This window comes from Tamandua tetradactyla, chromosome 5 (assembly GCF_023851605.1).
Source record: "Tamandua tetradactyla isolate mTamTet1 chromosome 5, mTamTet1.pri, whole genome shotgun sequence".
Lineage (NCBI taxonomy): Eukaryota > Metazoa > Chordata > Mammalia > Pilosa > Myrmecophagidae > Tamandua > Tamandua tetradactyla.
Genome location: NC_135331.1, coordinates 117992970 through 118019730, shown reverse-complemented (window position 1 = coordinate 118019730; position 26761 = coordinate 117992970). Strand labels below are relative to the sequence as shown.

Here is a 26761-nt window from a genome sequence, read left to right as displayed (position 1 = left end):
GAATAAGTTTCCAGAAATTTGATATTGCATGGTACAAAAATTCCTAATAAATGCTAATTATAACTATTTCTCAGCTTAAAATCTGATCTTGCCACATCTCTCCAATATTGCTTCTTAAATTTTCCATTTAAAGCTTTTCATGATCCAGCCAAAGCCTACCTTTTCTGAATTCCAGACGTGCATTGGAAAGCTTCATTTAGATGCGACAGCTGTTTCAGACTCAAAATTTCATACAAATATATTGGTTCCTACCCAACTTTCCCTATTCCACACACCCTCATCCTCTCATAATATTCCCAATCTCATTGAATTACACAGGTACTGTTTGTGCAAATCAGAAACGCAGAAGTTCTGTATTGTATCTTACTTTTTCCTTCTCACATTCCTGATCCATTTCCAGGTATTTCAAAAATTGTCTTCTAAATTGATCCCAAATTCTTTTACGTCCATCCTTTGCTACCCTAGCCCATCATTGCCTCCTCTCTCAAAATGACCATCGCAATAGCTCCCTGTCTGTCTTTGCTATTCTTGCCTTCTCCCACCACATGTATTGCATTTCATTCCCTTTGGCTCAGAATTAGCTCTTTGATGAGCAAATTGTTCATATTAACTTATGCTTAAAAATCTATTATAACTTCTGTTCCTATGAGAATAAAGACCAAACTCTGTTGCATGGTCTGTAAGTACCTACAAGATCTTCTTCCTACACACCTCTCCACTCTCATCTCCCAGTCACTCCTGTCTCTAGTCCAGGTACACTTAATTGGTCCATCACTAAAGTAAACTGAGCATTAGTTTTGTTCCTAGTATAATTCTAACTACTTGCATTGCAGCAGTAAACAAAGATAGAAATCAGACATATTGTCAGGTCTTGTATAGATAAGAAACAGACAAAAAATAATGTACAGTCTATTATAGTTGTCATGATTCATAGCTGGTTGCAATTGTTCCCTCTTCCTGGAATGGATTTTCATACCTTATTCACACAGTTACCTCATCCTTCTGGTCTCCTGTCAAGCATCCCTTACTTGAGATATAGCCTTCTCTGACATCACAGACTAGATTAGTTCTATTATGAGCTGTTACAAAGCCATGTACTTCTCTTTAGTGGCACTTGAGACAACTGCAACTTAATACTGATTTGTTGAGTAATAGATTGATGTATGTCTTATTGACCAAACTTTAAAGAACCACTGCAATCTTTTTTTCCATGATATATCCTGGGGCTAGCAATAATACTACATGATAATAAGATCCCCACAGTTAAAGATTTTGTTCTGTTCTATTTATATGTCCCAAGCACCTTGAACAGTACCTGTCATATAATAGACACTCAATAAATATTTGTTGAATATAAAAAGTCATGTCTCAGATTGGATGCCTAAATAAAAGTTTGAATACTAGTCATTGTGGGGTTATAGTTTTTTTTCTGTGTCCTGCTTTTAACTTACCTGTATGTTATTATTTTTCTGCCAATAACATTTTTATTATATCTGTAATATAATGTTTCATACATTTGTGATAGGTAGATAGAGATTGAGACAGTGAGAGAGAGAGAGAGAGAGAATGAGGGAGGGAGAAAGAGAGAAGGGTTAGAAGTTGTTATACTGGATTTTTTAACTGATGCGTACTATCAATGCCCTGTCTTGGATGTTAGGACATAGAAGTGATGAGCCAGTAGAAATATAGCTGCCTATGAGGTAAGAAGAGCCATATTAGGGCAATAGGAGAGAAAAACCCATCTGTTTATCTAGCTGTCTTTCTATTCATGTATATTTTTATCTATCTGTATGTATTATATACCATAACTTCTCTAATCTCATACTTGAATATGGATATATGTTCATATGGGTATGCATGAATGTATGCAAATATATCCTGAAAATATTTTTAAAGAATTTTAAAAGGAAATTGGAAATATTGGGTAATGTCTTAGATATAAGGATAAAGAGACCAGGGAAATTGCCAAGTTTTTATATTTTTGTGGTAACTGCAAATTATGAAGGTGAATGCGAAGGTTAGTTATTGGTCAAGGTTGGTGTGGAGGTCTGGGGAACATAATATTTAAAAAAATAATTTTCAAAAACTATTCACTGATTATAAATACTTGAGAAATGGAAGAACTGTATTATAAAATATGATTTTATAAAATACGATTTCCAACTAAAACAGTTTGTGTACTAATTTGTAATGTATAATCAGAATAAACTCTAGTGCTGCTTTCTTTTTAGGTAAAAATATTTTCACATATTGCTTGGATACTGTTCTAGTTTAATAGCTGCCAGAATACAACACACCAGAGATGGATTGGTTTTTAATAAAAGGGGATTTATTTCGTTAGTTCTTCAGAGGAAAGACAGCTAACTTTCAGCTGAGGTTCTTTCTTACGTGGGAAGGCAGAGCGTGATCTCTCTGGTCTTCTCTGCAGGCCTCTGGGTTCCAACAACTTTCCCCAGGGTGATTTCTTTCTGCATCTCCAAAGGCCTGGGCTGAGCTGCGAATGCTGAGATGAGGTGTGCTGAGCTGCTTGGGCTGTGCTACATTGCGCTCTCTCATTTAGGCACCAGCCAATTAAGTCAAACATCATTCATTGCAGCAGGCATGCCTCCTAGCTGACTGCAGATGTAAATCAACAACAGATGAGGTCCACGTACCTTTGGCTCATGTCCACAGCAGCAGAACCAGGTACCTTCACCTTGCCAGGGTGACAACTGAATCTAACTATCAAAGATACTTTATCTTAAAAAATAAATATTTATTGCATGTGAATTAAAGTAACTATAGAGATTTTTTTTACCCTAAAATGATTATTAAAGATATTAAAATACGAATTTTTAGATATATGCAAGAACAATTTTTCTTAGATTGAATTTCATATCTCCTACACATTTATATCTTTAATTTAGTGAAAGTGCATAACTTTGTAATGTTTCAACCTTGACATGACTGATTAGCTGTCTTTTTAAAGAACGGCTTTCTCCTGCCAATAGCTTATGTCATTATGTACAGAGGACTTTATGATAGTTATTAGTGTTTTAAGGTCATGGGACAGAATATTTTAATCTTCTAATCCATTTGTCCAAAGTAAAGGTGCATGTTTGTATTTGTAGATTAATTTAGATTTGTTAGCTGCATGTAGCTTCCAATGTGTAGATCACTGTCTTCTATTATTTATACTAGCTAGATCTCACTTATGAGATATCTTAAAGTATGTTGGACATTTTAATATGAACTACACACTGTTGTTCTAAGCATGTTTAAAAATTCACAACCCTTTCTTTCAACTTTCAAAATGTCTTTCAGATGTCTGTCACTTGTGCCACATTTTAATTATACCTTTTTTGTTCTATTTTCATATAAGCTTCTTATCTGTTTATACAAGTATTACAATTCTTATCCCTACTCTAAAATCTGTATTTATAAATTCATGGACTTTGTCTTTACTAGACACACTAGAGGGTTTTCATGTTTATTAGTCTGAAATACTGGGCTCAAGAAAACTCATTTTTAATGCTTAGTGTGATAAATACTTGAATTGGTAAATAGGTATTTTACAAGAAGAGCCAACTCTTTCAGGACCTGTTATCCTTAAAAGCAGTGTCCTTTGAGTAATCTTAAGAAACATTTTCTGTAAATGATTGATAACATATTGTGTGTGATGCCAGCTAGAATTCACGCTGATTTAAATGTAACTACAGTTTTCCCTTAGTACTGTGCAGATTTTCAGAAATATTGTTTTCTCTATATTCAAAATTGATTTTTCAGGCTTTAACTGGATATTGCTATATATCTTTATCACATTTGCCTCAGATTGTGATGAAATTTTAGAGATAACATCAAGTCTGTTAAATTTGCTTAACATTTCCAAATGGATCTTTATATGACAGATCATTTATTATAATATACTGTCTTGTTTTTAGGGCTGAATTTTCATGTTCTAAGTTCTTGTTCTGAATTTTTTCCATATGATTAAAAGCTTAAATAATTGAATTAATTATTATACACCTTCTTTTGTCAGTGTGATAAAATATAAGAGGACAAGGTAGATAATAGAATGACCAATGTAATACTGTCCTTAGACCTGGGCCTGAGGGACCCCTGCACTGGGCTCTTTGCTTTACAGGATCTCACATGGACCTTTTGCAACTGTGCCTTCCCTGTGGAAGTAGGGCTATTCTAGGCCAAGTCATGCCCATGGAGAGTCAGTGCCCCTCCTCAATCTCTAGAACATGCTCTAAGAACCTGGAGCCACAAAAAGCCTGCCTTTTTAGCCCCAAGCTCACTTCTAGGTCTGTTCCATAGGTCCGACTTCCTAAGGGCAGGTGCTGCTGGAGTGTACAGTTCTAGACCTAGAAGGTTGCCAGGCTGTGCACAGGGATAGGTATGCCTAGAATTGGTGCTGGAAATTTATACAAATGTAGGCATGGCCTCTTTCAGTGCTGGACTGAGCTGAATGTCAGTCTGACTCTTCTCTTCTGTTCTGGCACAGAACTCCGTGAAGTTCAAGAAATGTAAATTGTATCAGACTTTTTTGTTAATTGGAAGGATATTGATTAGTAAATATGAATACTAATACCACTGTTATCTGGGAATATCTATTCTTCATTGTGAGAGAATAGAATAAATTTTATTTAACAGTTTTTGCACGTGGTTTATATACTTAGATTTATGGAATAGGGGCCTCTATTTGTGCTACTGCTCCAGGCCCTGCAAATGTTAGACATTGGTCTAGCAGAGGTTCCAAATTTTATTTTCTAAAAGCAGTATTCATTTTTTTATTAGAATATTGTTTTATTTTTGTTTGTAGAATTATAGGCCCTCAAGAGAACCTTGAGGTCATTGGGTCCTCTATCCTACCTAGAATAGAAACTCACCTTATAGAATCCGTGACATACAGTTACTCGGCCTCTCTTTAACACTTTTAAACACAGGCAGTTTACCAACTTATGAAACAATGTTTCCAATTGTTTCATTCATTTAAATTAAAAAATACCTTTTAATGTTTAGTGCTGTTTGTTTCTCTCTGTTTCATCATAGCAAATAGGTTTCAGTGTCCACGCTATCCAGTCTAAGCCAGGAATCAGTGCTTGGGTCATCTTCCACACTGAACCATCCTCTGGGAGTAGGAATCCTACTAATTTCTTTTAATAGTGGGATTTTTTAGCATATTTTATGCATTCAGTGTGTCATTCATTTTTACATTCATTCACTGAAAATTTATTGAGTGCCCAATAAAAAGTGTTTCTTTTTCCCCCTTTGGCTCAGAGAAGATTCTCAGAGTGTTTTCATTATTACACAATATTGATTTCCAAAGTTTTATTTTTACAATAAAAACAAAAAATTAAGCCATGCATTATAACATATATATATTTTTTTCTAAGGGAGAACTTTAGATTGGTGACTAAGACATTTTTCATTCAGACATTGCTTCCTGCTTGAATTTCTTATTATTAAAATCTTTAGTGATGTGGAAGAATAACGTAGTAACATTCTCTATTCCATATAATTTGTGGTGGGTAATAAGGTAGCTGGATTATTAAGAGAGTATAAATGTTAACATATAATTGATACAGAAAATCCTTAGGAATCCACAGAGATGTACTAGAGTGATTAAGAGTTCAGTGAGATTACAGGATACAAGATCAGTATTCAAAAATCTGTTGTATTTCTATATGCAAGTAAGGAATGATCCAAAAATGAAATTAAGCCAATCATTTATTTTACAGTGCATTTAAAGTAATAAAATACTTAGGAATAAATTTAGCAAAAGAAATGCAATGCTTGTGTGCTGAAAGTTGAATACTGCCATTGAAAGACATTTAAGAAGACTCAAATAAATGGAATACAGCACCCATATTTATGGTTGGAATACTAAGGATTCTTAAAATGACAATTCTCCCTTCATCTGTAGATTCAGTACAACCCCATTTTCACCTACCTTTTTTGCAGAAATGGCATACCAATCCTAAAAATCATATGGAAATCCAAGGGATTCAGAATAGTGAAAACAATCTTGAAAAATAACAGATCTGTAGCATTCACAGTTCCTGAATTCAAACTTAAAATGAAGCTACAGTAATCAAGACAGTGTAGTACTGGCATAATGATAGACAGATAGATCAGTGGAATAGATTTAAGAGTCCAGAAATAATACTATCATATTTATGGTGAATTGATTTTTGATGGGAGTACAAAGATGATTCAATGAAGAATGAACAGTCTTTTCAAAAAATGTTATTGAAACAATGTAATATCCACATGCAAAAGAATGAAGATGGACCTTTGCATTTGAATGAATTGAAAATGGATTATAGACCCAAATGTAGGAGCTGAAATTATAAGATTCTTGGAGAAAGCATAGGCATATATCTTTGTGTCTGTGGATAAGGCAGTATTTTCCTAAATGTAACATAAGTGACAAAAGAAAAAATGTATAGGTTTAAACTTCTGTGCTGCACATAATACCTTCAAAAAAGTTAGAAGACCTCACATAGAATGGGAGAAAAATATTTGCAAATTATTTGTCTGATGTGGAATTTGAATCTGGGATTTATACATAACTCTTACAACTCAGTAATAAAAAAACAAATAGCCCAATTAATAATGGACAATAGACTTAAGTAGCCGTTTCTCCGTAGAAGCCAGTAAGCACAAGTTGCCAGCAATAACATTAGAAAGGTGCTTAATATCATTAGCCATTAGGGAAATGCAAATAAAAAACACTATGAGATGCCATCTAACATGCACTAGGGTGGCTAAAATAAAAACACAAACAAAAGCACATATTGGTGAGGGTGTAAAGAGATTGAAATTCTCATACATTACTTGTGGGATTGTAAAGTGGTGCAGTCATCTTGGAAAAGAATTTAATGGTTCCTCAAAATTTTAACATAGAATTGCCGTAGGACCAAACTATTCCATTTCTGATATTGAATTAGGTTCTCATAAAAAGTTGTACATAAATATTTAAATTACAGCATTATCTGTAATATCTAAAAAGTAGAAACAACCAAAATACCCGTTAGTTGATAAGCAGGTCAACCAAATAAGGCATATCCATAACAATGAAAAATTATTTGGCTGTAAGAAGGAATGCAGCACTGAAATATGCTATAACATAGATGAATCTTGAAAATGTTATGCTAAGTGAAAGAAACCATACTGTCTCACTTTTCTGGGGGTCCCGTAACAAAGTGCAACAAGCTAGGTGGTTTAAAGTGAGATAAATTTATTCTCACAGTTCTGACTGCTAAAAGTCTGAAATCAGTGTGCCAGCAGTGCTGTGTACCATCTAGCATCTCTACAGAAGAATCTGTGCCTGTCTCTACCTGGCTTCTGGTGGTTGGCACAATTCTTTGGCATTCATCAAATTGTAGCAACATAACTCCGTCTCTGCCTCTGTTGCATGGTTATTTTCTTCCTCTGTTTCCAGGTCTCTCTTCCAATAAGGACAGCAGTCATATTTGATTAGGACTGTTTCAAGTTTGCTAAAGCTGTCTGAATGCAATATATCAGAAATAGATTGGCTTTTACACAGGGGATTTATTGAGTAACAAATTTACAGTTCTAAGACCATGAAAATGTCCAAATTATGGTATTAACAAGAGGATACCTTCCCTCAAGAAAGTACGATTTCATCCAGGCTTTCTCTGTCAAATGGGAAGGCACATGGTGATGTCTACTTCTCTTCCAGCTCCTGGTTTCAGACGGCTCTCTCAGTTCCTGTGGTCTTTTTGGCTTCCCCTGGGGAGTCCTCCTTCTGCATTCATCAAACGTCTGTGTCTAGGTGTTTGCCCTCTGTATCAGCTCTGAGCTCTCTTTCTCTCTGTGTGCTCTGTTAAGGACTTCAATAAACTAATTAAAACTCACCTTGAATGGGCAGGGTCACATATCCATGGAAATAATCTGATCAAAAGGTCCCACCCATAGTTGGGGAGGTCACATCTTCATGGAAACAACCTAATCAAAAGATCCCACCCATAAGTGTGCACCCACCAAATTGGGTTAAAAGAGCATGATTTTTCTGGGATACATAACATTTTAAAAGCAGCACAAAGGCCCGTCCTGATATAGTTTGGCGTCAGCTTAACTAATAATTTCTTCAAAGATCTGTTTCCAGATAGGGTCAGGTGCATTGAACTGGAGGTTAGAACTGGAGAAGATCTTTTTGTGGGACACAGTACAGTCCATAACAGAGGCAAAACGGGCTACATGTTAACACTGTTCTGTCCTGAATGGGCAAGTCCAGAGAGACAGAAAGAAGATTAGTGGTTGGTTGCCAAACCCTGGTGAGAGGAAAATGAGAATTGAATGTGCTGGGGAAGTCAGGGACACACTCAGTTGACTTTCCCAGCTCTTGCCTACCCACTTCTTTTTTCCCTCCTGTTTGCACACATGTGTTTATGTTTATACTCTTGCTGCTTTCATGCAGGTGTTTGGTAGGTTTCTGTTTCACTAGAGACTGCAGGCTGTGGGGATAGATGTACTTTTAAATTTTAACCAGCCACAGCTGTGTGCTAGGACACAAAGGCAACTCTTTGGCAAAGTTGCTTCACCTTGGAATGTATAAAAGCTCAGCACTCAGGCACTACAAAACTGCCAGGCAGGCCTAGGGGACCAGTTATAATGGGTCCCTCAGCTCTGATGCGAAGCAAGGCATATGGAGATGCCAACCACTTCCCCTGACCTGAGCAGATGACCTGGGGACCAGCCATGGTGAAATCTTTTGGACTCCATGGGCCGTGTGAGTCTCTGTTGTGCCTGAGCCTGAATTCCTGTGACATACAGTACAGTGACTCATTCCGATGTCTTCTGACAGGTATGGGGTTTATTTTGGGGGTGAAGAAAATGTTCTAAAATTGCATATCAGTGATGGTTGTACAACTCCATGAATATACTAAAACCCACTGAAATGTACACTTTGAAATGATGAATTTTGCAGTCTATGAATTCATCTCCATAAAGCTAATATTTAACACAAAAAATATATAAATAGCCACTTCCAAACTGTAATTGAATGGAACCTATCTATCACACATAACTTATCATGAAGACAGGAAAAAGGGCTTTTATTTGTAAAATGTTTTCATACAAGAATATCTCACCTTTCGCCACAGGTCAGAATCAGGGATTAAAATAAGATGTTCTAACTATCTGAACAGTCAAGTTAGATCTGGAGGCAATTAGTATATACAAATGCTATGTAGGAAAGATACCTTAGGTTCTCCGTTATCCCGTTGACTTTTCCTTTAGCTATAGTTCTGCTGAATCTCCAGTTTAGGCCTGTAGTGTGAGCAAGGGAGCTGTATCCTACAGGCAGATCCACAGACATCAATGACAGTAATAGCAATAGTGAATCAGGAAGTCATCTAAGCAACTCAGTGATTATTACTATTAACCCCCAAAACAACGGTATAAAGTAGATAATATAATCTCCATTAGTTAGGTGAGAGTAATAGGGAAAAGAGTTGTTAAATAGCTCCAGAGGCCACACTCTTAGCCATTATATTATAGCAGCCAAGTTATGGTAATACAGACAAATAAAAATGGCAAAGGAAATGAAAGCTGCAGAAAGAGAAAGTAACTCAAAGCCAGTTGACCTCAAGCTTTTAAAGGAAGGAGCAAATCATCGTTTTGAACCTCTCTACCCACGTAGACTTTGCTATCTCTTTTTTCCTGATAGACTTGGACTAACGTATGTCAGAATTGGAAAAGCCCTTCAGATTCATTAAATAAGACTATCATTTTACAGATTATAAAATTTAGAAATGAAAGTGTAAATTACCTTGCTTGAGGTTAAGTAAGGTATTGCACATCTCGCAATTCTGAATTTATAATAAGATGATGAAAGAGGTGTATTTTAGCTGATTCTTTTCACATGGGGAGTAGTAATGAAAGGTGGACTCCCAGGAATTTGTCCAAATGGTAGCATTTGTCAAAGAGAAATTAGGAAATTTTCAATTCATGTTTGTTTGTTCATATCTTTAAAAAAGAAAATGTGTGACAGTATGACAGGGGGGTTGCAAGACAAGCAAGTGATAAGGTAGAAAGACAATATCAAACAACTATTCTTTATTGGATTCCTTTTGAGTGGCAAGTTTTAATTGAAGAGAGAAATCTCTGGATCCAAATTCCCAAGCTTACAATCAGCCAGCGGTTTTCCCCTTGCTTGTTCCCAAATAAGAGATGAAGAGGAGCTGTCTCCTGGGACTTTGGCATAAAATTCCTTCTCACTTACCAGATGATAATATATTCCATTTTTGAGAACTGTGGATTCTTTTTTGCCCCATAGCCTAAATTGCAGCTTAAATTCAGGCTGTGTGGGCACACTGGCCCTTTCCCACAATGACCTGTGCTTGAACTGGTTCCTCAGGAATTTAGTGCTTTATTGGTAATGAGAGGCAGATTCAAAAAGAAAGTGTTTTCTTACTACATCTAAAGAAAAGCCAGGAAAGACATGCCCTTCGTGTCTTGTCCAGAGCCTCGCCATAGCAGATATAGGCCTTCCCAGGTCAGACTTATTCATGAGTTTAGGCCAGTCTGTTTTATCATGTCAGCTGCATATGAGCAAATTCAAAGAAGAATAGAAAGAACGAATGGAAAATGAAATTGGATCCAAGATGCTAAAAATGTCATTTTTAAATACTATGGAAATTTTACATCCTGATATGACCATTGATTGCTTGACCTTGTTCCATAGCAGGAAACTTCCTCTTCATAGTGGAGTTGGGTAAAGGTGATAGGGACAAAGAACAGGGGTTAGTAAAGTCTTCCTAGAGACTAGAAATCACCACAAACACTAAAACCCTTAATTTATAGCATGTTCAATTTCCATATCAACCCCAAAACTATAGGAGATATGTATATATTCTTTTCATTTTACACACTTTGCTGCTGAGGCCCATAAATTTAGGAATACATTTTGGATTAGTCTGACTTCAAAATTTGTGGTCATTTTCTCCTACAGTTATTGCCTCCAAGAACAAAATTAAGTTGTTTACAAATGGTGGCAACATATTTGAAATAAAGGGGTTTTATTAGATTTCAGGTAACCCCTAAATTAAAAAAAAAAAGAATTCTCTGGTGAAGTGTTTTTCCCCTGTAATTTAAATTTGAATATATTTAAATGGAACCTTTAATTCCTTCTATCCACTGGTGCCATATTTAGATATTATTTGCGTATGTTAAGGGAAAATATTGATGCTAAGGAACATAGGCTTCCAATTTTTATTTAAGCCTTTTATAAATATTGCAAATATTTTTAAGCTCTTCTTAGTTTTCCTTAGATTAGTTTGGCTCATTGAAATATATGTGAGAAAGAAGTGCTATGAGGAACCATAATAATAAGGAGTATTTCATTGTTATACTTAAAAAATGAATGCTCTCTAGATGATTAGCAGTTGAAAATGGAGCACTCCTTTTCTCCGGCCTCACAATACCTTATACACTGTAAGACCCTCTCCTTAAGATTTGTTGAATGAAGGGAAATACTTGTTGAAAAGTATTAATGTTTTATAGGATTAATGTGAAACAATCCATATTCAGTTCAACTTAAATACCTTGTACTATTGACATGCTAGGAATTTTTAACTGTAGTGAATATTTTTGTTTTTTAATAATTTTTTTGTTTTACTGCTTGCAGTTTATTGAGATATATTCACATACCATATGATCATCCAAAGTGTACAGTTAATGGCTCAAGTATCATCATACAGTTGTGCATTCGTCACCACAGTCAATTATAGAATTCATTACTACAGAAAAAGAAAAAGAAGATGGAACACCCAAAACATCTCATACCCCTTATAATCCCCCCTATTATTTATTTATTTTTTTGTCTTTATTTTCTTACTGATCTGGCCGTATCCTGGATAAAGGGAGTGTCAGTCACAAGGCTTTCACAATCACACAGTCACATCGTAAAAGATATATAGTTATACAATCATCTTCAAGAATCAAGGTTACTGGATTACAGTTTAACAGTTTCAGGAATTTCCTTCTACCTATTCTAATGTTAAACTAAAAAGGGTATGTATATAATGGATAAAGATAACCTCCAGAATGATCTCTTGATTCTATTTGAAATCTCTTAGCCATTGAAACTTTGTTTCATTTCTTTTCCCCATTTTGGTCAAGAAAGCTTTCTCAATCTCATGATACCAGAGCAGGGCACATCCCGGAGACTCATGTCCCATGTTGTCACGGAGATTTACACCCCTGATAGCTATGTCCTGTGTGGTGAGGAGGGTAGTGAGTTTATTTCCAGAGTTGGCTTAGAGAGGCCACATCTGAGCAAGAAAAGTGGTTCTCTTGCGTTGACTCTTAGCCACAATTATAATTAGGCTTAGCTTCTCCATTGCAGGAATAAGTTTCATAAGGGCAAGCCCCAAGATCTAGGACTTGCTTATTAAGGTGGGAGTCCTTAGTGCCTGTAAAAATATCAGGAATTCCAGAGATGGAATATTTTATATTTAAATATTTAATATTTTCACATTTTTCCTCAAGGGGATTTGAAAATATTTTTTATGTTCTAACCAAATTACTCTGGAATGTATTGGATTACATTAGCCTGTACAAAATAATGAGATCTCATTCCTTATTCCAGGTGCCATCTATAATTATGTTGTTTGAATAAGCTGACTATCCAGGTAAAATTAGATAATATGCTACAGAAAATATAAATTTTATACCAATAAACATCTCTTCCTTTGGTCTCACATAGAAGTTGGCGTTTTAAAATATGAGCAATATCATCCTTTATCCTGTATTCTGATTTACCCTTGTCCTAACAAGATCAACTTCTATGTCTTTAAGTGAAGTCTGGGCTCTTTTTCAGCTTCTTTCACAGTGGCTGTATGGGGTAATGCTGACTTTCAGAGCTGCAGAACTCTAGCTCTGAGTCTCAGGTGTCACACAGATAACCAAAGTTCTAGGTAACAACCAGGTCATAAGCAAAAAGTTCAGCATCTCGGAATTTAGAAATAACAGTTAAACCTCAGGAATAGATGTGACTGCGATAAGAGCTTACAATCTAGGTAGCTTTACAATAAGCCTTATTGAACATTCTGTACTCCTTAATCGTTGATTGCCCAATCTCTCTCCATGTTCTATCCCCTGGTAACCTATGCTCTCGAATTCAGTTCTCAGAGTTTGTATATTATAGTAACATTTGTCTTTTTGTTTATGGCTTATTTCACTTAACAAAAAGTCCTCAGATTTCATTCACCTAGTAGCATGCCTCACAACTTCATTTCTTCTTCCAGCTCCACTGTATGTTTACACCGCAGTTCACCCTTCACTTCGTCAGCTGATGTACCCTTAGGCCACCTCCATGTATTGCGAATTGGGAAGACTGACGCCATAAACACCAGCGTGCAAATATACATTCCTGCCCTGCTTTTGGTTCTTCCAAGTATATACCTAATAATGGGTTGTAGGATCATACGGCAACCCTTAACTTAGTTGCCTGTGGAACCCCCACACTGCCTCCCGAGGGGCTGCACCATTCTACTTCTCTACCGGCAGTGAATACATCTCTCTCTCCATATTTTCTCCAGCATTGTATCTTCCTCTTTATTTTTTAAACAGTTTTATTCACATACCATACAATCCATGCTTAGTAAACGATTAGTGGCTCCTGACATAATTACATACTTATGCATTCACCACCACAATCTATATGAGGACATTTCCACTTTTTCCACAAAGAAAGAAGAGGACAAAAATGAATTAAAAAAAATAAAAAGAGAAAGACCATCACCAAGAACACCATACCCTCCATTATATCACCCACTTATTGTCATTTAGCTTTGGTATATTGCCTTTGTTACAATTAATGGAAGCATATTACAATGTTACTATTAACTGTAGACCCAAGTTTGCATTGATTTGTATTTTTTCCATGTACCATCCCATGTTCACCACCTTGCAATGCTGACATGTGTTCGTTCTCCCTTATGTAAAAACTTTCCTATATTTGTACACTTAATCACTCTAGGGTTCTCTAAGTTATACAATCCCAGTTTTATCCTCTGTCTTTCCTTCTGATGTCATACATGCCTGAAGCCTTCCTCTTTCAACCATACTCACACTCTACTTTTCTCATTATACTTAGAATATTGTGCTACCATCTAATAGTATTGTGCTATCCATTTCTGGCCCTTTACAATCATTCTTGTTGAACATTTTGTACTCCTTCAGCATCAAATGCCCAATCTCCACCCTCTTTCTATCTCTTGAAAACCTGTTTTCAACTTTCACTCTCAAAGTTTGCTCATTATTGTTAGTTCGTATTAGTGAAACTACAGTGAATATTAGCGCACCTTTATTTAATTCAGGAATACTGATTTTTAAATAAGGAATATCTAATGTAATTATGTCTCTGAATTTCTTGAAAATAAATTAATACCAATTCTAGCACATCTGGGTGTAATATTTTTCTAATATTTGTCTAAGTACTGAATAAATTCTGATTTAGATAATTTCAGTAAAAGATTCAGAAAAAAATGCCTTTTATTTTTAAACAAAGCAGTATAACTTGACTTGCTGATTTTTAAAGATAGTAGTTCTCAAGATAGAACCCTAGAGTGATAGGGGTTTGATAGCATTCAAGTCTCTCAGGTTTCCACACACGTAGGACATATGTTTTGCTTCACTTTTGTAAATAATATGGTTGAATATGAATGTAAAAAAAACAGAAATATCTTAGTCATAAATACAAACAGCTCCTACTTAACACAAGTAATTCATTAAACAATAAGATATAGTGAATGAAAATATTCTTCAAGAGATTATATTCCAATATTTTGCATTAAAATGAATTAAAATTCAATATATGTCAATTCAAAACCCTGTATGAATATCCTAAAATTTACCAAAGTACAGTAAAACAGCAAAATGAAAGTAATGAGATCATGTTAGGGTAAAAAATGCTTAAAATATCACTTTCTAATCATTAAACAGTGAGCTGTAAAAAAAAAATAAATGATTGCTTTAAAAGCATAATATTGCCTCTCTTTAGATTCTACTTCCCTTTTCTCATGCTTTTAAAAACATATGTATGGGCAATGCGACGGTGGGTCACTGGCAGAGTTCTTGCGTACTGTGCTGGAGACCTGGGTTCGGTTCCTGGTGACTGCCCAAATAAATTAAAAGAAAATTATAAAATTAAAACTATTTCAGATTGTAAAAATAATATATTTTATGGAAATAAATACGCATTTTTACTGTGGGATTATGTTTTTCAGAAACAAATGTTTCCCCATATAAACAATCTAAAACACCATTGTATTGAGAGTCATATATATTCTATAACTATATTCTATGATGTTTGTGTATTAAAACTCAAAAAGCGAAAAGCTGGGAGACTGAGCAATGAAGACCACTGAGGTACTATGCATGCCTGTGGCTCTGACCCACTATGGACCAGGGGTCTTATCAGGCCTAGGTGTGCCTTTCTCCTGAGTAGGCTAGAGATCCCATCTCGACAGCCTTCCTCCCGCACTCCCCACGCCAGGTGAACAGACTGGAGTTGCAGACCAGTGTTGTCTCCTGGGACGTTGACCCAGAGGTCAGGTTTGTTGGTTTTGGGGCTGTCACAGTTGGTGTGGCTGGCTCAGGGGCTGGCGTTGGAGCAGTGTTTGGCAGCTCTGTCGTTGGCTGTGCCTGGAGTTTGTCTCTCAAGCCGTAATCCACCGTGCCATTCTGAGCTTTGCCCCGGCTGAGGCCATGGGGCTCTTCTGTTTGGGGGTCACCTTCCTCGTCGTTTTGCCAGGTGAGCCTCCGTGAGTTACCTTCTTGACACTGCTGCTCTACAGGAGCCATTCCTCGTACAGGAGTTTGCTAGACTTTACCATTAAACAAAGCAATGCTCTACACCTTAAAAAACAAAAAAGATATTCTTTAAGAGATAAGCTACTGTGTTGGCCTGGATTTGAGTTTATAGTTGAAGTTACCCTTTGTGATAAGTACAGGGAGGAAAATTGATAAACATGATGTAGCCTTGGCCTCAAGGTGGTCACAGTCTAATGGGAATATTCTTATAAACAATACATTATAAAATGATAAAAATGCTGTATTGAAGAGTACAAAGCAGTAATGCAGATCTGAAATGGAGTAACCAGAAAAGGCTTCAAGTGGTCTTTGTTCCTGGTTCCATTGCTTCCAGCATCTGATGCCAGTGGTTTCCTCTCTAACTGTCTGTCACTTAGCTCCTCCAGGACACAACTCTGGGTTGTACCTTGCTTAGCATCTCATGGGAAGGTACATGGTAATGTCTGCTGGGCTCTGCATCTCCAAACATTTGTTTGTATGCAACTGCTCTCTCTGTTGACACTCGAAGCATCTCCCTTTCAGCTCTGAAGCAGCTCTTCTCCAAGCGTCTGATTTTCCTCCAGAATGTTTCCTCTTTTAAAGGACTGCAGTAAACTAATCGGGACCGTTGAATGGGTAGAACTATAACGTCTTCATCTAATCAAAAGGTCACACCCCCGACTGGGTGTGTCATATCTCTATGGAAACAATACATCCAAAGTTTTCACCCTAAACTATAGGTTTGTCACCACAAGATTAGGTTAGGGAAGAAAACATGGCTTTTCTGGAGTATATAACAATTTCAAACCAGCACACCACCTCAATTAGTTTGCTAACTTTATAACCTGAGGAAATTAATCTTCATATTACCCTTTGTGTCTAATGAAGGTAACACTTGTGTGCATTATCTTGGGTTAATAGGATGATTTAATAACGTAACATATATAAGTCACTTGGGTAATTTTTTGCACTAATTGTAAAGTTATGGAAAGTAAGGTGTAAGTGGCCACAGAGCTTGCTGGGCTTCACTAAGTATATCATCAGCCTCTGTCAAAAAAATGCATTATGAAAATAAGACTTGCAAAGTAGTAGTATATTGCGTAAGATATCTCTGCTACTTTTCTTAGGCAGTGTGATTGTAATTGCACAGCAAGGAGAAGTGTATGCCTTACATTGTTTTGTTGGGTGAAATTTCATGTGTGTATTTCTCATCAAGGACTGAAATGAAAACATTTAATGCAATCAGAAGGCTGCCCAAATCAGGAAGGTTACATGTAGATATATTTGAAGTGAGAAGCAATAAAATATTGTTTTCTTTTTAAAAGAATTAACTCTAAAACTTGTGACTGGCACTTAACACAGGTGAAAAAAATCTTAACCACCCTGCTACCTTTTGTGAAATACCTGTGCTTTGCATTAAATGACAGTACTGCTAGAAAGGTAGTAAATGATGGTTTCAACAACTCTGTTCCTTAGCCTCATCTTATCATCACTATGACCTCAGTTTTCTTTATTTTTCTTTTTTAAATAAATTGCATGATAGTCTTATCATATGCACTAGTATTTTCAATGAGGAAACAGCAGTGGTTGGAATTTGGATAAGCAGCTAGGAAAACAGAACAGTGATATCACTCAATTTCACAATTTTAGTAGGTTCAGTGTATTAAAATGAACGATTAGTAATTAAAAATAATAATTGTCTTATGGTTAATCTTATTAAAAAACAAATGCTTAGATTATTTTAAAACAAGTATATGAGCAGGCCATGGTGACACAGCAGGCAGAATTCTCACTTGCCATGCTGGAGACCTGGGTTCCATTCCTGGTGCCTGCCCATGCAAAAAAGAAAATAAAGAAATAAATAAAATAAAACAGGAATAGCAGTGACTATTTCTGTTTCAGTTATCAAAAGGCTGAATAGGTAGATTCTTAATATTATTGACAAAGTATTTGTATTGATTTATCATCAATAGGCCTGAAACAGTTATTCATACCTTTAAGAACAATTGCCCATTGTCACATGGTTTTGGAATTAAACAGTGTACACTAGAATATTTTACCTGTTAACCTTGCATCTGAGAGATACGTATGTTTTGCTAACAACTTTGTTCAAACATTATGTTACCATCTTATAATTTAGGCTCTGTGTAGTAGCAAATAAAGCTTTTCATTTTTCTTTAGAGGGGAACAGGTTTAGGGCATAATGTCTCATTCTACCTTGTCAGGCACTGTGCCATAGCTATGAAGATGAACTAAATGAACTTCCTGCTCAGAGATTACAATTTAGAGGGAGACAGATGTGAGAACATTACGATATCAAAACAATGTGATAATTACTGCCAGAGAGTACAAAGTGCTATTTCTCATAATTATCTGATAGCTAGTTCTTTTGGAATAATAAGGAAACTAAATCTAATTAACTTGGTTAGATCATGTGTCTACTTTTAGTATCGAGCTCTAACTCCAGAAGCCACAAATCAGGACTCAAAGAAATTTTATTGGTTGGGTTTGTCATACTAATAATAAATAGTGCAAAATATTATTTAAAAATAAGTGATAGTTTTTAATCACTTTACTTTTATCTGAAACGGATTTGAGGCAGCTTATAATAAAAGCATGTACAGAAAAGGATAAAAGTATAACACAGGATCATCAAAAAATAAGTTTTAGAGGATGAAGAGGGAAGGATCTACACTAGAAATTCCTCTAGCTGGGCTGATTTAGAACTATTTGATGCCAAATTAAACTCTGAGTTTCTGAGTAGCAGTTAAGGCAAAACAACTGAAGGAGCTTTAATCGCTGTTTCCCAGGAGCAATTTTGTTTGAGGACAAATTTCTAAATGGTATTTTTTAAGCAAAGGCGGTTTCCTTTTTCTTATATTGGATGTGTTATTGAATTGCTAGTCTATCATTGAGGATTTTTCATCTAAGGCTGTATGTCTTTTAAATCGTATTTCTTTTAAGAAAAATTTCCTTCACCCATTTATATGTTAACTCTGAACTCTGTTTCTTCATTTGAAAAGTGGAATAATTCTGCTAACCCCACAATGTTTTGATGTTAAGTGTATGTGTCAAAGTGCCACTGATATTTTTCTCACCTATTCTTTGAAACTGAAATTTGAATATATGTTTTTTTATTCAATATCAATAAATAAAAATTTATGCAAAATTATTTCCACATATTGCTTTGTTAATGTTAGGCTTGCATTGCATGGAAAATAGTGGTTATTTATGGTTTATTCGTCCTTTTATTCAGGACTTAGATTTTGGAATGGCAGCTTCACATGGGAGACTGTCAAAGAGAGATTAAAATTATTCTACTGTGCAACACTCCTTTATTCTGTTAACACTAACCATTAAAGTTTTGGTTTTGTATTTAAACACAAGGAGAAAAAACACCTTTGCTTAGAAATCAAAAGGATATAATTTGAGGGTGGAACAAATAGGATTATCACAGCTCTGTTGTATTACTTTATGTAAATATAAAGTTTTCATTTTCCATCATAATAATGAGTTCTAACTAACAATTAAGCATCATCTATATTAAAGTCATTTTAAAATTTTCAATAAAAAAATTAAAGTTTTTTTACAGCTGATTTAAATGAGCATTCATTATAAAAAAATTGAATATAGGCATAATTTCCTGTTACTGTACATAAAGGTCATTTATATTTTATTGCCAATAAGTCCTTTCCTTCCTAAGCTAATTCCATGTTCTTCCTTTTAATATTTTCTAGAATTATAGCTTGTATATACATTTTCATTACTCTCAGATTGCAATTGTCAAAATTATTATCATAGTTAAATGTATCTTGACACTTTACAATTTCCATACTAATAAGACTTATATTTGTGCATATTTAAAAACTCTCTTCCTCCTTTTCTAAATTTTAGAATGAAAGTACCTGGAAGAGCATGTATTTTCATCTTCCATGAAGAGCATGTATTTCATCCTCATACATAAATAATTCCATATAACCCTCCCAGAAATATAATTAATATGATTTAGTATATAGTTCTAACATGTTTGGTTATATGATTTGAGTAAATAAATTAGTATAAACAGAGGAAGCATAGTACCAAGGGGGTAAAATGTTAACTAAAAATGACTAAAAAAAATCAATCAACAATTAATTGCAAAAAGAGAATCTGTGGTCAGATGAATACTCTGAATATCCTTATAAGTACACACCACACACAACACACACACACACATGCACTCACATTCACCCAGTTGCCAAGACTGGGTAAAGAATAGAAGTATAGAAGATGCTGTGTTCTTTCCATCTCTTTTCATTTCTTCATAATAAGGGTGGGATACTTGATCTTCGAAATTTATACCAAGCCTGGTTATTGGTAATCAATCTATGTCTGTTACATGGGTTAAACTTTTCTCATCTATTCTCTGGCTCCTACTCTTGGACTTCTGTTATTCAACCTCCAGACATGAGCCAGAGGGATCACTAGTAATATTTATAGAATTAATGAAAAAATAAAGCCGCTACTCATTAATGAGCAGGGTACAATAGTTGACGTATAACATGATCTCCCCAAATATTTGAAGTATGTTCTCTTTAATATGACAGGGAAATATGTCATTTATTTTATAAATTTTTACTTAAAGTTTGTAATTGCCCAATTTTATATATGATTTAAGGCTAATATTTGCAATTTGTAAAATCTATATTTATATTGAATAACACATTTTCCAGTAGAACTAGATAATTGATTTTTGTGTGTGTATGTATAATTATAAGCTATCTATATTTTACATGTGAGGATCTATAATGTGCCTGTAGCATAAAAAATGTACTTATAATATATTAACTTATAAAAAACCTTTAGAGTTGCATTCCCAATATAGCAAATATATAGCTAATTAATACTTCTGAAAACTTGTGATCTACAGATTCAGTGCAATCGCTATAAAATTTCATCAACTTTTTTTGTGTGTGCAAAAATGGAAAAAACAATCCTCAAATTCATATGGAATTGCAAGATGCCCCAAATAGCTAAAAAAAAATTGAGATAGAAGAACAAATTTAGAGGACTCACACTTATTGATTTTAGTTTTACTATCAAGCTACAGTAATCAAAGCAGGGTGATACTGGCATAAAGATAGACAAATAGACCAATGAAACATAAATGAAAGTCCAGAAATAGTCCTACACATTTATGGCCAATTGATTTTTGACATGGATGCAAAGTATATGCAATGAGCAAAGAATAATCTCTTCAACAAGTGGTTCTGGGAAAATTGAATATCCACGACAAATTAATGTAGTTTTATATCCCTAGTTCACACCAAATAAAAAATTAACTCAAAGTGGATCAAGGACATAAATTTAAGAGCTAAAATATAAAACTCTTAAAAGATAACATAGGGTCGCATCTTCATGACCAGGGGTTGGGCAATTGATTCTTAGATATGACATCAAAAGCATGAACAGTAAAGAAAACAAGTAAATTTGACTTCATCAAAATTAAAAATCTTGTCTGCATCAAAAGAAATGATCAAGAAAGTGAGAAGACAACCTACAGATAAAATAGTTGAAGCTACATATCAGATAAAGACTTAATACCTAAAATACACAGAGAACTTTTACAATGCAACAATAAAAAGACAACAGACCAGTTCAAAAAATGGACAGAAAACATGAACAGCTATTTTTCCAAATATGATAGACACACACACGCACACATACACACAAACATAAATCGTCAATAAGTATGTGCAGAGATTCTCAACATCATAAGCTGTTAGGAAAACGTAAATCAAAACTAAGTGAGATACTGCTTCATACCCACAAGTATGATTATTATAAAAAATGGGAAAGAGTAAAGTTGGAGAGGATATGTAGAAATTGTAATTCCTAGCGCATTATTGATGAGAATGTAAATGGTGCAGTTGCTGTGGAAAGCACTATGGTAGTTCCCCAAAAAGTTAAATATAGAATCACTGTGTGATGTTAGAGTCCACTCATAGACATATACACAAAGTAATTAAAAACAGGGTCTCAAACAGATAACTTGTACACCAATGTCTATAGCAGCATTATTCACAATATCCAAAAAGTAGAAAGAACCCAAATGTCAATCAATAATGAATGAATAAATAAACAAAATGTGGTACATATTCTCAATGGACTATTATTTGGCAATAAAAAAGAATGAACTTATGAGAAACGCTGCAACATGGAAGAAACTTGAAAACATACTCAGTGAAATAAGCAAGACATGTATGGACAAATACTGTTTGATTTCATTTACGAGACATGACTACCCATAATAAATTTGCAGAGATAGAAAGTAAATTGATATTATTAGGGGATGGTGGGATGAGAGTGTCCTTGTTTGAAAAATAAAAAAAATCAATTAAAATAATAAATAATTATAAGAACTTAAACAATATTCTTCAGGTCAGATAAATATTAAGTGGAAGTGTGTGAGAGGCCACTGTTAATACTCGTGGTCAGTAAGAGATGAATGTGAAACTATGCCAAATAGGTTCCCTTTTCTTGGAATTTTCTCATACTTTCAGAATGAGTTTCAGACGTGTGACACTACTTTATGCTTGATGTAGAATGTACTAAAAGACTAATATAGGGTATACATAACAAGTATTTTCTTTAAAGTAACAAAATGAAGAAACATTCTTAAATTATAAGTGTTATGTAATTTCACTACTAGTTCTGCTAATCACATCTCCCATTTTTTTATAATCTTCTATAAACTTGGGATCGGTTTAGGCTATTTTTTAGTGAAACTTATCCTGGTGACTCCAGTTCAAAGTTCACCTCGTCCTTTGAAATTGATAATGATAATAATAACAACAATAAAAGTAATCATACTTTTGCCAGACATTTTTCTAAGCAACTTGCTTATATTGACTTATTTAATCCTCACAACCCAACAGGTATTAAATAAAGCACTCTTCTTCCATTTCAGGTGTGATACTGAAATATACGTATGGTAAATAAATTCAAAAGCAAGTAACTGGTAGAGCCCTGATTTCTGTTTATCTACAGCATTAAGTTTTAAGCTATTACTTCGAATCTGTGAATCTTACATTCTTCTTTATATTCCGCTCCCTCCTTCCCTCAGAACAGAGCTCTGAACTACCATAGTTCTCAGTTCCTATCATATATATATAAGCAAATATTTATACATATATATATTTAAGTTTTTTAAGGAAACACTTTCTTGAGTTAATAGTTTTTGGTGTTTCTTCTGTCTTACTGCTTTAGCTTTTTACCTTCTGGAACATATTTTGGATACTGTTTGCCAGTCTTCTATATATTTGTTAGTTTCAAAACATTTTATTTTCTGATTTCCCTTTACTTTTTTATTTTATATATATACTTATTTCTTTCCTCTATTTCTATTTTTGTTCTTTTTCTTTCAATATTGTTTTTTCTTTTTTCTTTTTCTTTTTTTAATTATCATTGCACTTTTCCAGGAAGGGAATTGGTCTGATTTTATAAAATTAAACCATTGAGGGGAAATGTAAGTCATTAGGACACTCATACTCTGTTTGTCAGAACATTCCTGGTATCACTATTTATAGAGTAAAATTGCAAAGTTTAATCAAATTCATTTGCATCTAATTTATGAACCAAAACTCCTCTACACTATGAATGTTCTAAAGAAATCTCACACATATCTTTCATTCTAAGATAAATCCTAAAGGAAGCAAGAAAGATCTCAAATTATGTCTAAATATTCACACCACTAGTAGAGAAAACACATCTTTTCATGGGATAATCATGACTAATGTCCATATATTTAGCCACAAAGAAAGCCCATTTGAATTCCAAAATATAGAAATAATACAACAATACAATTCATTATTAACAAATAAAAGGCAGGCTCTGCGATCTGAAAATTTTTTTAAACTATTAAAAACTCTATGGGATTAAAAATAAAATTGTAGAATTTCTATGTGAAATTACAATGAAAAGATAGCTAATAACCCATGGGAAAGAGCTAAGGACATCTTCCAAGGAAAAGTCATAGCATTAAATATTTTTAGCAATAAACGTGAAAAAAAAGAAATAAATTAATCATGTAACAGAAAAGGCTTTATAAAAGAAAACACACCCAGAGGAAGCAGAATTACGAAAGTAATATGACCTCAAGGAAAATGGGGAAGTAGTGAAGCAACTAGAACTGAAAATTTCCTCCTAACTCCTTCCTTCTCTAGCCTCCGTCTTACCTCTAAACCAGCAGTAAAGTGGAGCAAGGTGAAGTCAGGTTTGACCAAAGGTTGGCCGTGTTGTAATCTCTACATCATCCTTACACTGGTGATAAAGCCATATGCAGATGCCAAAATGCAGTCAATAAATGTTAAAATAGATTCTGGAGTGAATGTATGCATTAATAAATGAATATTGAACAGAGAATAGAAATTACTGATATGTATGCAGTTAAATTTTCTCAACCCAAAAATAAGCTTGCTGTAGTAGATTGTATATGTTTTCTCAATAATGTGGAAGACAAATTTAAATAGAGAGTGTTATAAGCAAGTATGTATAAAAAACTTGATGCTGATACAAAAAATATTCAGTGATTATTATTGGCTGATAATATTATTGTTGTCTTTCATTTTTTATAAATATATCCTAATGTCCTACAAAGAAATTATATCACTTATGAAATAAGGAAAAAAGTTATTTTAAAATAAAAATTAAAATAGGAAAGGTGCTGTGTAAATTGGCTTTCCCTGGTTGTAAGCCCAGGAAAGTTTGTCATATACCCTTCTGTGACTATGCAGTTGACAAATGCAATTACTGAGCAATTAGTCATGTAAATATGTCAGGGAAGACAGTATAACTCCCTGAAATTACCAGAAAGGTAAACAGAATACCAAAATTTTAAAAAAGAAAGTGCAGAAATGAACAGAAAGAGCATTGCAAGTGGTATTTCATTTGGCACCACTGCAGTGATGGGAAAGTTATTGGAGCTAATATTGATTGATCAAATTTCAAATGTTTAAAAAGGCCTTAGATGGTAGTTTTGTGAAGAGCAAATAATATCAGACAAATTTGCTTCCTTTTACAACAATGTCAAGTGAGGGACCATACATATAATGAATTCGGAATTGAGTCTTCTTCCTCAGTCTGACTCATATTATAGTTGCCTCAGCAAACTAGAAAGTACGTTAGGTCTGTATACATATCCAAAGGGCAATGATCAAAATTTCCTTGTCAAAATCAGAGCTTTCAAGGAATAGTCTTCCTTCATGATTGTCAGAGTTCTGTTTATAATGATTATGTAAAGGATTGAAAGGCCTGAATAGAGAATGCTTTTTAATATAAAAATGAGAACTTTGAAATGACTTATTCTTTGGAAGAGGAAAGTAGGAATCTGATGCTATCATACTAAATAGAAATTATAAATTAATTACATCTAACTCATTTTCAGACAGTTCAAGTTACTTTAAGTTGCCTGAGTTTAGGGAAATGTTACCATATGATTAATGAAATGGTTATAAAGGGTTTAGTCTGGGTAAGTAATGTAATACTACTTCAAAAATATTATTGTAAATTTCACGCTGACAAAATAGACAATCTGCTCAAAGTTAATTACGTGGAATGTTATAGAGAGTTTCTATAAGGTACATGAAATCATTTTTGGAAAGATTAGATGAAAAATAAAACAGCAAAGAAAACTTCAGATGAAACATTTTCTTCTCGGCTTTAAAGTAGTCAGACCTTTAAAAAACAGCTGTTTTGACATGCAATTTCAATGAATATAAATTGGAAATTTACATAATTAATAACTGTCATTACCTTTTCCTTACTCCAAAGTAAGAGAAACAGAAATCTTTATATTCTATCCATAACAATATAAAAATGTCACATTCATCTCTTCATTAGGCAGTGTTTCAATCAATGTAATTGGCAAAGAACAAGGAGAGGAGATACTTGTGATTTGATAGTAATTCTTCCCAATAAACATAAAGGAAATTAGTAAAATGAACGTTTCAAAAATTCTTTCAAGCATTGATTTTACATAGTGAATTCCACTAAATGACTATAGTTATACTTTCTTCTCATCATCCCTATTCCTATTGTATTAGTCCAAATCAGCATCCCTTCTTGACTAGACAAATATAAGCTGGTTTCTTGTTTGCTTGCCCTCTGCTGTCATCAGTTACCATATTATAGCCGACGTTATCTTTAAAAATAAAAATCTGATATGATTTCCCATTTCTCTCTCTTAAAACTGTCCAGTGACTTCCCATTACAGTCACAGTATAAAAGAGAAAATGACCCTTCACCTGCAAGGTTTAACATGATCGGTTTCACCTTCCCTACCTCTTTTCTATACTGTTCTTTAGGTGCACAGGCTTTCTTGCTTCTTGCTATCCCAGGAGCAAGTCAAGCTATTTCCCCATCAGGCTGTAAAACTCGACTTGTAGATCTTCTCAGGTCTCTGCTCAATCTTTAAATCCTTTAAATCTTAATTAATAGCCCCCTTCCTTGACCCTTCTCTCCTACATATTTTAATAGCTTAATTGTATTTACTTTCCACCCCCACACATAAATGTATACTCATTCTCTAATTGTTCATTTTCTACACCAAAATTTAGATATCATGAAAGCAGAGATGTTGTTTTCTATTGTATCTGTGATGCTTAAAAAACCAGATTATACGTAGCAGAGGTTAAAAAAATCTGTATTGAATAAAGTGATTTAAAATTGAAAGCGTGGACAAATAGTGTACATTTGCTCAAACTCTTTACCCAATTTTGAGAACATTTTCATGGGACAAAATTAATAGTTCATCTCAAACATCTAAACAAGATAATTTTATATTGAAGAATGTGAATGATTGCAGTTACAGATTTAGTCTTTGATATGACTTTTCTGTGGCTCCTTTTTAATTGCCTTTAAGTTAGGTAAAAATGTAAATTGCTGTACTATTTCTGTTTACTACATTGTTGTA

At 34.3% G+C, this 26761-nt stretch overlaps 1 protein-coding gene across 4 annotated transcripts in view; it reads left to right on the top strand.

The window, feature by feature from the left end:
- Positions 1-26761, top strand: part of KHDRBS2 (KH RNA binding domain containing, signal transduction associated 2) — a 616081-nt gene that overhangs the window by 96520 nt on the left and 492800 nt on the right. The gene's annotated exons all lie outside the window — the stretch shown is intronic.